Genomic DNA, 12,345 nt, shown 5'->3' with positions numbered 1-12,345 from the left:
ACCATAGAAAAGACTGGGATTTCCACAATTCAGTCTGGAGGAGCAAAGTCGTAGGCACTTTGGACCTAGAGTTGGTCATGTGACACATGAAACCAAAGGAGTTGGCTGCTGCAGGAGCTTCTATAAAATACTTTTTTTTCCCCAAATAGAAAGATAAACCTGGATGGCACTCCTCCTGCCTCTACTAATCTCCCAGCTCTTCAGTCAGTCATGAGGGTATGATTTTTGCAATTGTGGCAGCCAGTTTGTGAACTTGAGGTGACAAGATAAGGAAAAGATCAAGGGATATGCAAGGGATATGCTGACCCTAACATTGTGATGCTGCTGAGCAAAAGCCACCTAAAGTCTACCTCCAGGCTTCTTGTTATGAGAGAAAAAGAAAGCCTTATTTGTTGAAGCCACTGTTTACTTTTTCATTAGTTGCAGCCATGCATGTTCCCAATGGATACAGTGCTCAAAATGCTCAGATATTATTCTTTCTTGAATTCAAGCAAATGTTTTATATCTTCCCTTGCAAGGAAATATTGTTTGAATCATTTTTAGGAAATCTAAAAGACTAAAATTCAAATTTAGAGTTCATCTGTTTAACTTTTTTTGACATGCAAAAATTAGTATTTAGGGAGAATAAAGGATTGCCACAGGGTTATAAGACTAGTGGTTATTTTCTCAACAGCAGAATTTTGCATGAGGACACCTTCAGGTGGCTATTTGTGTTGTCTACAAGTCATAAGCCATAAGAGTTATGGTATATGATGTACAAGATGATAGATAAGAACATTCTACAGCATCTCAATAGATAAACTTACTGACAAGAAATATGTCTGCTCCTTACCCTGAGCATGGGAACTGCTGGCTGATGGATTCACAGAAGATATGAGTGTAAGAATGCTTGCCTGGGTGTTCTGGTAGCTGTTCTTCATCATAAGCACTTAAGGAGTCATTTTGTTGGATGATTTTGGTCACTGATAGAGGCTGAGATATGCAAGTCGATGGCAGTCGACAAAGAAATGACCTCTTTATTTTTGTCTAAAAGGCCAGCTCAATCCCTGCTGGAACATCTTTTTGGGATTTCTATATCACTTATAGCTAACGGGTCTAGCTTTGCCACTTACGTTTCTAAAATGTCATTTTAGAATGAAGCTTAAAAAGGAAGTGGGAGGTAGCTGAGGGTATAATATAGAACCCTATCCACCAGGTGTGTATTCTAGTCACTTCATTTAAATGTGCATGAAGGAGCCACATCATAAAATGACCTGAAAAATTAGACCATAGAGCTATATCCTAAACACTTGTGATTCAGGTCTCAGCTCATAAGTAACCTTCATTGGCACATTCCCTGATCTCTCAATCTGATGCAGTCCTACAGTCGCTCTATGACATCACTCCATTTTAGTTTCTTCTTGGCTTTTACCACCATCTGGTGATTGTTTTATCGATTCTGTTCTTTGTTCATTGTCTCTCTTCCCTCTAGCACTTGAGAGGTAGCAGGACCCACTTTGTCTTGCTTGCTGTAGCATTCTGAGTGAAGATGTCAGGCCCCAGACTAGAAGTTCCATAAATGTTTGTGGAATGTACAAAAGATGATCATGATATTCTCTGTGACAACTTTGGCTACTTAAGTGACTATGTTGTCTTTTAAGGGTGGGAGGGATGATAGATTACCTCTCTTCATTTTCATTGGTATGTCAACCAAGCACTTGTGCACCTTAGTCCAAAGAGTTACAATATAAATATGTAAAAAAAGTGGGAGTGATTAGAACTGGCACATGCCTCAGTCACAAATACATATTTGAGCATGTGCATGTATGTGTGTGTGTTTATGTACAGATACAGCTCAGGTTAATTTGTTTTTGCCTGAGTGCCCAGTGGTCTTGGTTACTGAGAAAAAGATATATATTTAAATTGTACCAGAATTTTATAGATATTTTCACATTTCACTGAGTAATATGTTATACAGATATTTTCACAACCTACAATTGATCCTGTGCTCTATGCATGCATATGTATTGGTCGGTGAGCCCAATATAAAATGCACTGGAAACAAGGCAAGCATTAGCCTAGCTTAGGAAACCTGCAGCACAATTGATTGGAAGGAAACCTAGGCATATATGCAACCACTACATAACTAGAAGAAGAGCTTGACACTGAGCCCAAGAGAAAAGAGCCCATAGAGAGCCCCAGAGCTCCCCACCCCACTCTCAGGATAGAAAGTCATGTGGGACGTGGTGTAGATAGAGCCTTATTCCGCTCCAAAGAGCAGCTAAGCTGCCAGCAAACTAAACTTTAGGAGTAAGATAAAAACATTAATTACAGATGTCAAGATTAGAGTTTGCTTTTTCTGCAAATTCCATGGGGTCTCTAAGCAACTTGATCTTTGAATCCCTGGGGTACTAAAAATCTACAGAGAAGAGATTGTTATCTTAATGTTGCGAAAATCCCCACCTTGAGTGCTGCCAAGTAAAAATCCAGCTTAATGACACAAAGTAGAGGGAATATTCCTTGTCTTTTCTTTCTTTAAAAGAGGACTGACATTCAAACACAATTTAAGCTGACAATTATAACTGTAAAATTCTTCCAAAATTCTATGAGTATACAAAGTGCCTTGCCTGAGCTTAAGGAAACAACTATGTAATCACTAAAATTGGATTTTGATTTTAGAAAGCCTTTCTACATACTACTTTTAAAATGTATCAGTCAACTTAAAAATGTTTGTTACCCTGACAGAGAGGCACTTCCTAGAAGAAGAACTCGACTGCTGGAAGGCAAAAAGCTGAGCCCTCATTATTTGATATTCATAAATGTGAAGTCACCTTCTCTCTTCTCGCCCCAGTCCGTTAATACTGATCACAGGGGATCCCTGGGAAGAGAATACAGATTAAATTACCAGTGTTCAAAGTAGAGAATAAATTACTACTCTCCAAACAATATGTGTTTGTTAGAAAATATTGCTGTGAGTATAGACTCTCATGCCACAGAAACACGGGTATATAAAAAATGTAACACTCCATTTTTTTTCTTAAGCACTGAGCTTCATATCAATCCAGAGCCCCCATTCTGTGGAATAAATTTCGTGGAGTGGAATCAAATTAGTCAGTTGTGGGTAAGATCAGTCTTTCCAGATTAAACTCAGTAGTTTGAGCATTTCTTTCGCTCTACCCTTCTTCCTGGAATGGCAGGTAGCGTAATGGCATCAGGGAGAGAAGCCCACTGTCAGCCATTCACTAATTCCTCTGCAGTATGGGAAATGATGCAAAGCCTTGGGTGATGTGGTTGGCTGCCCTCAGCCCTCTTGGCCCTCAACATCCCATGCAGCCCTCTTTACCTTATTCCTCTGTGCAAGGTTGCTGCCTCCCATGAATCCAGGTGAGAAGTGGGGTACAAATTCCCTCTACCATCATTTTCCCAAACATACTCCGGCATGTACTTTTCCTTTTGCAACAAACACTAGCTCCTTTGCTGAGAGTCCCCGACCAGCATCTCACTATTTAGTTTTTCTTTCTGATTCTCTTGTCTCCCATATAAAAAGTGTGTTTAGCTTTGAAAAACCTCAAAAAGTCTTACAACCTTCACAAAAGTTGTAAGACTAATATAGTGAACATTTGTATACCTTTTATATAGATACAGCAACGGTTATGTTTTTTGTCTCATTTGCTTTGTTTCTATCCTCTCTCTCTCTTTTTTCCCTATATCAATGGAGTTAGTTACCTACATCATGACATTTCACCCTGAAATACTTCATCATTTGTCTCTGTAGAATAAAGCATTTTTCTACCTTATCAAATTTGGGGATTTAGTATCGATGCAATGCTATTACCAATATACATACATATACAACAATTTTCACTTGTCCTAGCAATGCCCTTAGAATGTTTTCTTTCTGATCTAGGATCCTATCTGAAATCATTGACTGAATTCTGTCATCATGGATCTTCACTCTTCTTTAATTGAGAATATCAGCTCCAAGAATGATCTTGTCAGAGTACAGCAGTGAGTGGGGAGGTGAAAGTTGGGAGGGAGAAACTAATTTTATTCTTTAGGTCTAGTCCTTGGTTTTTAAAGTTTAGAATCCAAGAGATTAATTCTTTTGTCATTATTTGCATTTTTGCATTTAGATGCCTAAACTGTGAGCAGTGAGTACCAGCCAAGGAAGACTGAAGGGGGAATAAAGCACGCTAGTTAATATTAATATTACACTTCCAATTATTGTTCTGCCCAATGGATTTGTATCTTTCATTGAAGTGGATTCTTCTACTGTGAGAGTTTTTGACAGTCCCCCCATGTCATCTTGTTCTGCTTTACAGAACTCAGTTTCTGGAGGACAATGTTCTTCCCTCTCATCTTGGTCTCTCTCTCCTCTGATTCCCTCCCTACAGGTGTATTATTGCAATTGATGCGAGAGAGCAAATTCTTTTAGCTGGCTTTTGGAAGGACTTTTTGGACATGCCCTAAATTTTAAAGGACAATTATGTGATTCAAGTATGAAATCAGTGATATTGTGGAGGAAAATTTGAAGGACCCTGGTAATGAAGTAATTGCTTTCACACAGGCCTAATTTAGCTAAAAGCCTCAGTAGCAGTCTCAAATTAAATATTGCAAGTTAAGAGTGTCTGTTTTTTGATAGTCTCTGAAAATGTTTTTTGGAGAATGAGCTCAGTTTATTAATTACAGCTGATAACTTCTGAACTTTAAATCAGTCACAGGCTTCTAGCTTAACAACGTCACTACTTTTGAGATGCTTGTATTATAAGGCCAACAACTTTATGACAATGAAATAAAAGCCCTTTGTGCTAAACAGTATTTTATTTGACATCAGGGGATATTGTGTAAATACTTCACTGGTGGGAACACAGAACAGTAATTATTCTTTTTCAAATAATAGCATAAACAGTTGAGCTTGGATTCTGGGATTTACTCAATAACTCTCAGAGCATGATTTGCTGGTGCTGAGATGTATGAAAAAAAGAAAAGAAAAGCAAAGAAAAAAGAAAAGAAAAGAGACCCTTTGAAAGACAAGTCACAGACTGGGAAAAATATTATCTATGTATCTATATGGCAAAGGACTTATATCAAGAATATACAAAGAACTCTTACAGTTCAGTAAGAAGGCTAACAACTCAATTAAAAAATGGGCAAAAGGTGTAAACACTTGGCTAGTAAGTACACAAAAAAGTGCTCAGTAACATTAGTCATCAGGGAAATGTAAACTGCAGTGAGATATCACTTCACACCCACTAAAGTTAAAAAGAGTACTGATATCAAGTGTTAGCAACCCAAATGTCCATCAACATGTGAATGAAGAAACAATTTTTATCATGTTCATGCAATGAGTTCCTACTCTGCAATACAGTAAGCAGGGATGAGGCAACAGCATGCATGGATAAGCCTCAAAATAGTTATGCTGAGTGAAAAAGTTAGGTAAAAATGAGTCCATATTGTATTATTCCTTTCATATAAGATTCTAGAAAATGCAAAATAATCTATGGCAACAGAAAGCATACCAGTGGGTGCCTGTGAATGGGGATGGAGAGGAGGCAGGGTGAGGGGGAATAGATTACACAGGAACATGAAGCAACTCTTGAGGGGATAATGCATGTGTTCAGTATCTTGATTGTGGCGACGGTTTCATGAGTGTATAGATATGTTAAAACTCATAAAATTGCACACTGTATGTATACATACTTGTGCACATAAATATATGTAATTTATTATATGTCAATTATACCTCAAGAAAGCCATTAAAGCAAGAAAAGCATGGGTTGGGAGAAAATATTTGCAATACATAAAACTGGTAAAGGACTAATATCCATTATATTAAAGATGAAAAAAGTTGCTATAAATCAATAAGGAGAAGAGGCAACTCAATAGGAAAATGGACAAAGTTCTCTAATGGAATATATATCTGAACACAGTAACATGAAAGTAAAAAGGCAGGAGAAAGGTAAATAGAGTTAAAATGCTTGCACATCTTTGAGTTTCTTGGGAAGTGGCCAAGATACTCATTTATATTAGACTTGGATACATAAAGAATGAATATTGTGATTTCCAGGAAGACCACTATAAGGTAAGAATGTATGACTAATGAGACAATAAAGAAAATTTAATAATAAAAATATTTAATCTAAGAAAGATATAAAAAGAAAAAAGAGAAAATAGAATGGGTGAGAGAATTTAAGACCATTGACTTAAATTTACAATAAATTATTATTCATTTATAAAACTAGGATATATGTATATTGCTTAGTTTGTTGTGTTTGTGTACAAATTTTTTATACTTTTAAACTATTTCAAAATAAAAAAATAAAAGTAGACAAAGAAAAAAGACAAATTACTCACAAAGAAGCCAAAAATAACACTGACTTCTAAACATAAATGATGGAAGTCAGAAGACAATGGAACTATGTCTGGAAAACATGGAAAGAGAATAACAGTCAATTTGTAATAGAGTGTCAAACACAATTTTATATGAAGACAAAATTAAGACTTTTTATACAAATAAATACTAAAAGAATTTTTGAGCAACAGACTCACTGTAAAAGACATAATAAATTACTCAAGGGGAAGAAAAATGATCCCAGATTGTAGCACAGAGATGAAGGAAGTAGTGAAGAGCAATAGGACGGGAAGTGTGTGTGTGTGTGTGTGTGTGTGTGTGTACAGATCTTTTAGAATAAGTTGCACATGAATTCATTGTAGAAGTTTGGGTTTGCAGTTTGGGTTTCCTGGGATGCCAGCTCTGAGGACTCTGAGACAGTGTGTTGTATAGGATGTTTATTAAAGGGTTCCCTTGGGATAAAAACCTGTGAAAGTGAGGGGAAAGTGTCATTGTTGTCATTGTTGAAAGTGTAAATCAAAAAATTTTAAGGGTAGGGATTCTATCTTAAAGGTGGGGAAAGAGTCTTTGTTTTCATGTCCCTTGACTTATAGTTACAGGGTTACTTAAGGAAGCAAAAATCATAGAGAATTAAAATATCCAATAAAATATTTGTTAATAAGCTGACCATTTATAAAATTTGTTCTCACTCAGAAACACATTCTATGCTAATTAGCTTGCCAACAACTCTGCCAATCTTTTATAATAGAGAGCTTCTCTAAACATTTAACCAAATAATATAAATACTTAAAAAATGCAAGCATATTAGCTTTCTATTGCTGCATAAGACATCACCACAAACTTAGTGGCTTAAAACAACACACATTTACTATCTCACAATTTCCATGGGGCAGGAGCCCTGGCATGGATTAGCTGGGTCCTCTGCTCAGGGTTTCATGAATCTTGTGAGTCTGAAATTACAGTGTTAGCTGGGATTCTGATCTCATTTGAGACTTGCGGTTGTCTTTCAAACATACTAGTTGGTGGCAGGATTCAGTTCCTTGTGGTTATAGGAATCAAGTCTGCATTTCCTTGCTGGTTGGCAACAGGTATCATTTTCAGCTCCTAGAGGCTACCCTCTTGTCTTTGCACATGACCATCTCCATGGGCAGTTGTCTTAGTCCATTTTTGCATTGCTATAAAGGAATATCTGAGACTGGGTAATTTATAAAGAAAAGAGATTTATTTGGCTCACAGTTTTGCAGGCTGTACTTGTATGGAACCAGCATCTGCTTGGGTTCTGGTGAGGCCTCAGGAAGCCTTACTCATGCTGCAAGGTGAAGGGGAGCAGGCATGTTACATGGTGAGAGAGGGAGCAAGAAAGAAAGAGGAAGAGGTGGCAGGCTCTTTTTAACAATCAGATCTTGGGGTAATGAATAGGGTAAGAACTCTTTACTGGGAGAATGGCACCAAGCAATTCATGGGGCATCTGTCCCCATGACCAAAACACCTCCCATTAGGTCCAACCTTCAACACTGGAGATCAAATTTCAGCATGAGATTTGGAGAGGACAAATACCCAAACTGTATCAGCAGTTCACACATGGCAGATTGCTTCTCCAAGGCCAACAAGAGGAGCTCACACCAGTTGGCTACAACAGAGACTTGCAAAAAGAATGACATATTACAGGTGTGACTATCCCGTCATATGTACAGTCCCCACTCTCACTCGTGAGGAGGAAATTATACAGTTCATGTAGACCAGGGGGCAGGAATCTTGGGAGCTGTCTTAGAATTCTACTTACTGCAGCAAAATTTAATGACATCAATGAAAATGATGTTTAGAGAACTGCTTGATTTCTACTCAGATCTATTGATCAGAGGGTGGGCCAGCTAACAACAACAACAAAAAACACACAGTAATTATAATGTTTCAAAAGGGAATGATTTGGCTATCAAATCTATCAAATGATTGAGATGCCCTTGGGAAAAAACTGTTAAATGCCCTATTTTTACAAAACACTCAGATAAACTGTCTTGAAATGAAGGCTGTTGTATTCATTTCCATTCAATTTATTAGACAAATTTTGTTTCTCTAAATACAATTAAAAGCTGATACTTTTTGTCCTAATAATTCTAAGGCAATTATAACTTAAATTTTGTAAATTATAAAATAAAAACAGAAGTAACTTCATTTTTAAAAAATTTAATTTTCTAAAATAAAACCCCAATCACTTTTCTACCCCCTCTCATTTATTAGGAAATTTTGGTCCCTTTTTATACCACTTCATGTGGCCTTTATCTGGGAACAATTTCTGTTGGGTAATGAATGCCTACACTTGATAAATGCATGATTTGGGGGGAGATGATTTGGTGTGTCATATTCAGGAACTTTTGCCAGCTAGTGGTTAGCTATCATTCAAAGCTGCCACCCAGTTAAGAGGACTAAAATACCATTTTTAATATCTATAGGTATCAGCTCAGCTAGTAGATTAAGCATGAAACTATTCATTGAACCATAGTTTTAGTTTTTCCCAGGGATAATATTCAAAGTTATTTACAAACAGTAAGGCATGGTTACTGATTAATCAAAATGGATGTCTTCCATACCCAACCAGTAGTGGCATTCTGGGACATTTCAGGCAAATATCATCTAGTTTTGGTTATTGCATTTCACACTGGGCCAATGTCCTACTGCATTTGTAACCCCAGCTAATTTTACAAATTATTATGCTGATACCACACTAGCTAAAGAAAGAGGGTAAATTTCCTGTCAAACCATTTAAGAGTCCAAATCTCAGTACTCAAGTACTTTAAAAGATTCATAGAAACTCTTCTTCTACCCCTAAACAGTCTCCTTTTCTCAGAATGACATCCCCAAAGGGAAGACTGAATAAGGAGGGAGAGAGACTTGTTCAGTCTGCATTCTGGGAGACGGTACATGGGATACCTTAAACTTAAACTCCAGATGTTAAAAATAAATTGTTATTATTACTATTTTTGTCTTGTAAAAAGAGGTGAGGAGAGAAAGAAGTCTGTGCTTTATGGTCAGAGCAAAAGCTTTGTGCAATACTGGCTGCTAAGAAGCAGGTGCTTTGACCTTGGTGGCATTTTCAATGTAAGGTTAGATCAGTGCCAAGCCTAAGGGTTGTGCATGTCATGGCCCTAAAGGTGGGTGCCTGTTAAAGTTTTTGTACTCAGCACCTCATCTGACTCATTGTAGTCCTGTCCTTGTGTTAGACCCTTGACCTTAATAAACAGAGAATTCCTACATCTCCTTTCCTTGGAAACAGATTTTTGAAACACTGCAAACATTCACGTGTTCAGACTTCTTTTCACTGTTCTTGTTGATCCTTTACTTATCTACTTATTTTCAAAAGTACATATATTTAAAAGTATATATATATATATATATGAATGAGTTGTGTTACAAACATATATAGATATATGTTTGTAGATAATATGTATCTGTAGACATATGTTTTACAAACATATAGATGTATGTTTGTAAAACAACTCCCCAAATGTAGAAATACAGAGAGGAAGAAGGTGAAGATCTCCTTTCAGGTCTTCCTGTCATCAGATTACTCATTCCCTTCTCTAGAGATGATTGTTACTATTGCCTGGTCCTTCCACACTCTCTTCTATGCATTTGTACACATACAGATGCACATCTGCCTACATGAGCTCAAAAAATTAAGAGGATCATCCTTTACATATTGTTTTGCAACATTTTATTACCTCACAGTATACTTTAGAAAGTTTTCTATGGGAGGAGCTATAGTTGGATCCTAGTCTTTTTTTTTTCCCTTCAACTTTTATTTTAAGTTCTGGGATACATGTGTAGGATGTGCAGGTTTGTTATATAGATAAACGTGTGCCATGGTGGTTTGCTGCACAGATCAACCCATCACCTAGTTATTGAGCCCAGCATCCCTTAGCTGTTCTTCCTAATGCTCTCCTTCCCCTTACCCCACCCTCAATAGACCCCAATGTGTGTTGTTCCCGCCCATGTTCCTGTCCATGTGTTCTCATCATTTAGCTCCCGCTTATAAGTGAGAACATGCGGTGTTTGCTGAGGATAACGGCTTTCAGCTCCGTCCACGTCCCTGCAGAGGACATGATCTCATTCCTTTTTATGGCTGCATAGTATTCTATGGTGTATATGTGCCATATTTTCTTTATCCAGTCGATCACTGATGAACATTTGGGTTGATCCCATGTCTTTGCTATTGTGAATAGTGCTGTAAGGAACATAAGCATGCATGTATCTTTATAATAGCATGGTTTATATTCCTTTGGCTATATATACCTCATAATGGGATTGCTGGGTCAAATGATATTTCTGCCTCTAGATCTTTGAGGGATAGCCACAGTGTCTTCTACAATGGTTGAACCAACAGTGTAAAAGCATTCCTTTTTTTCCACAACCTCACCAGCATCTGTTGTTTTTTGACTTTTTAATGATAGCCATTCTGACTGGCATGAAATGATATCTCATTGTGGTTTTCATTTACATTTCTCTAATGATCAGTGATGTTGAGCTTTTTTTCTTATATTTGTTGGCTGCATATGTCATCTTTTGAGAAGTGTCTTTTCATGTCCTTTGCCCACTTTTTAATGGGGTTGTTTTTTTCTTGTAAATTTAAGTTCCCTGTAGACTCTGAATATTAACCCTTTGTCAGATGAATAGATTGCAAAATTTTTCTCTCATTCTGCAGGTTGTCTGTTCACCCTGATGATAGTTTCTTTTGCTGTGCAGAAGCTCTTTAGTTTAATTAGATCCCATTTGTCAATTTTTCCTTTTGTTGCAATTGCTTTTGGTGTTTTCATCATGAAATCCTTGCCCATGCCTATGTCCTGAATGGTATTGACTAGATTTTCTTGTATGGTTTTTATAGTTTTGGATTTTACATTCAAGTCTTTAATCCATCTTGAGTTAATTTTTGTATAAGGTGTAAGGAAGGGGTCCAGTTTCAGTTTTCTGCATATGGCTAGCCAGTTCTCCTGGCACCATTTATTAAATAGGGAATCCTTTCCCCATTGCTTGTTTTTGTCAGGTTTGTTGAAGATCAGTTGGTTGTACATGTGCAGGTTTATTTCTGAGTTATCTATTCTGTTCCATTGGACTATGTGTCTGTTTTTGTACTAGTACCATGCTGTTTTGGTTACTGTACCCTCTTAGTATAGTTTGAAGTCAGGTAGTGTAATGCCTTCAGCTTTGTTCTTTTTGCTTAGGATTGTCTTGGCTATGCAGGCTCTTTTTTTTGGTTCCATATGAAATTTAAAATAGTTTCTTCCAACTCTGTGAAGAAAGTCAATGGTAGCTTGATGGGGATAGCATTGAATCTATAAATTACTTTGGGCAGTATGGCCATTTTCATGATATTGATTCTTTCTATCCACGTGCGTGGAACATTTTTCCATTTGTTTGTGTCCTCTCTGATTTCCTTGAGCAGTGGTTTGTAGTTTTCCTTGAAGAGGTCCTTCACTTCCCTTGTAAAAATATGGAATGCTTCATGAATTTGCACGTCATCCTTATGCAGGGACCATGCTAGTCTTCTCTGTATTGTTTCAGTTTTAATATATGTGCTGCCAAAGCGAGCACCCCTAGTCTTTTTAAATGCTACATGATAGTAAGTTCAAAATAGCAAACATGCTGACATGAATTGTGTACCTGTTATGTCAGGCAGTGTTCTGGCTCTTTAAGAGTGGTACCTCATTTAATTTTCACAGCAAAACTCTACAAAGAAGAAAATCTTATCATCTTCTTTTTACATTTGAGGGAAACGGAATCACTGAGAAGCTAAGCAATTTGACCAAAGTCACACAGCTAGTAAGCAGTGGAACTGAGCTATTAACCCAAGCAGGCGAATTCTGGAGGCTTTGTTCCACTTTGCTCCTAATATAAACATACTATGATTTATTTGATATTCCCTTGTTCTTGGATACTTAAATTACTCCAATTTGATTATTATAAATAATGTTGTACTGGAAATCCTTGTTTATGGCAAGTGTCCATGTGCAAATATTTCT

The 12,345-nt window shown here is 37.0% G+C and overlaps 1 non-coding gene across 1 annotated transcript; it reads right to left on the bottom strand.

The window, feature by feature from the left end:
* Positions 1–11,810: 11,810 nt before the first annotated feature.
* On the bottom strand, positions 11,811–11,917 carry LOC112133690 (U6 spliceosomal RNA). Its single transcript, XR_002915306.1, has one exon. It is a non-coding gene; the product is annotated as a U6 spliceosomal RNA (small nuclear RNA).
* Positions 11,918–12,345: the final 428 nt, after the last annotated feature.

The sequence above is a fragment of the Pongo abelii genome, chromosome 4 (assembly GCF_028885655.2).
Source record: "Pongo abelii isolate AG06213 chromosome 4, NHGRI_mPonAbe1-v2.0_pri, whole genome shotgun sequence".
In the NCBI taxonomy this organism is placed as follows: domain Eukaryota; kingdom Metazoa; phylum Chordata; class Mammalia; order Primates; family Hominidae; genus Pongo; species Pongo abelii.
The sequence above is the reverse complement of the archived record's forward strand: the minus strand, read 5'-3'. Positions and strand labels throughout refer to the sequence as shown.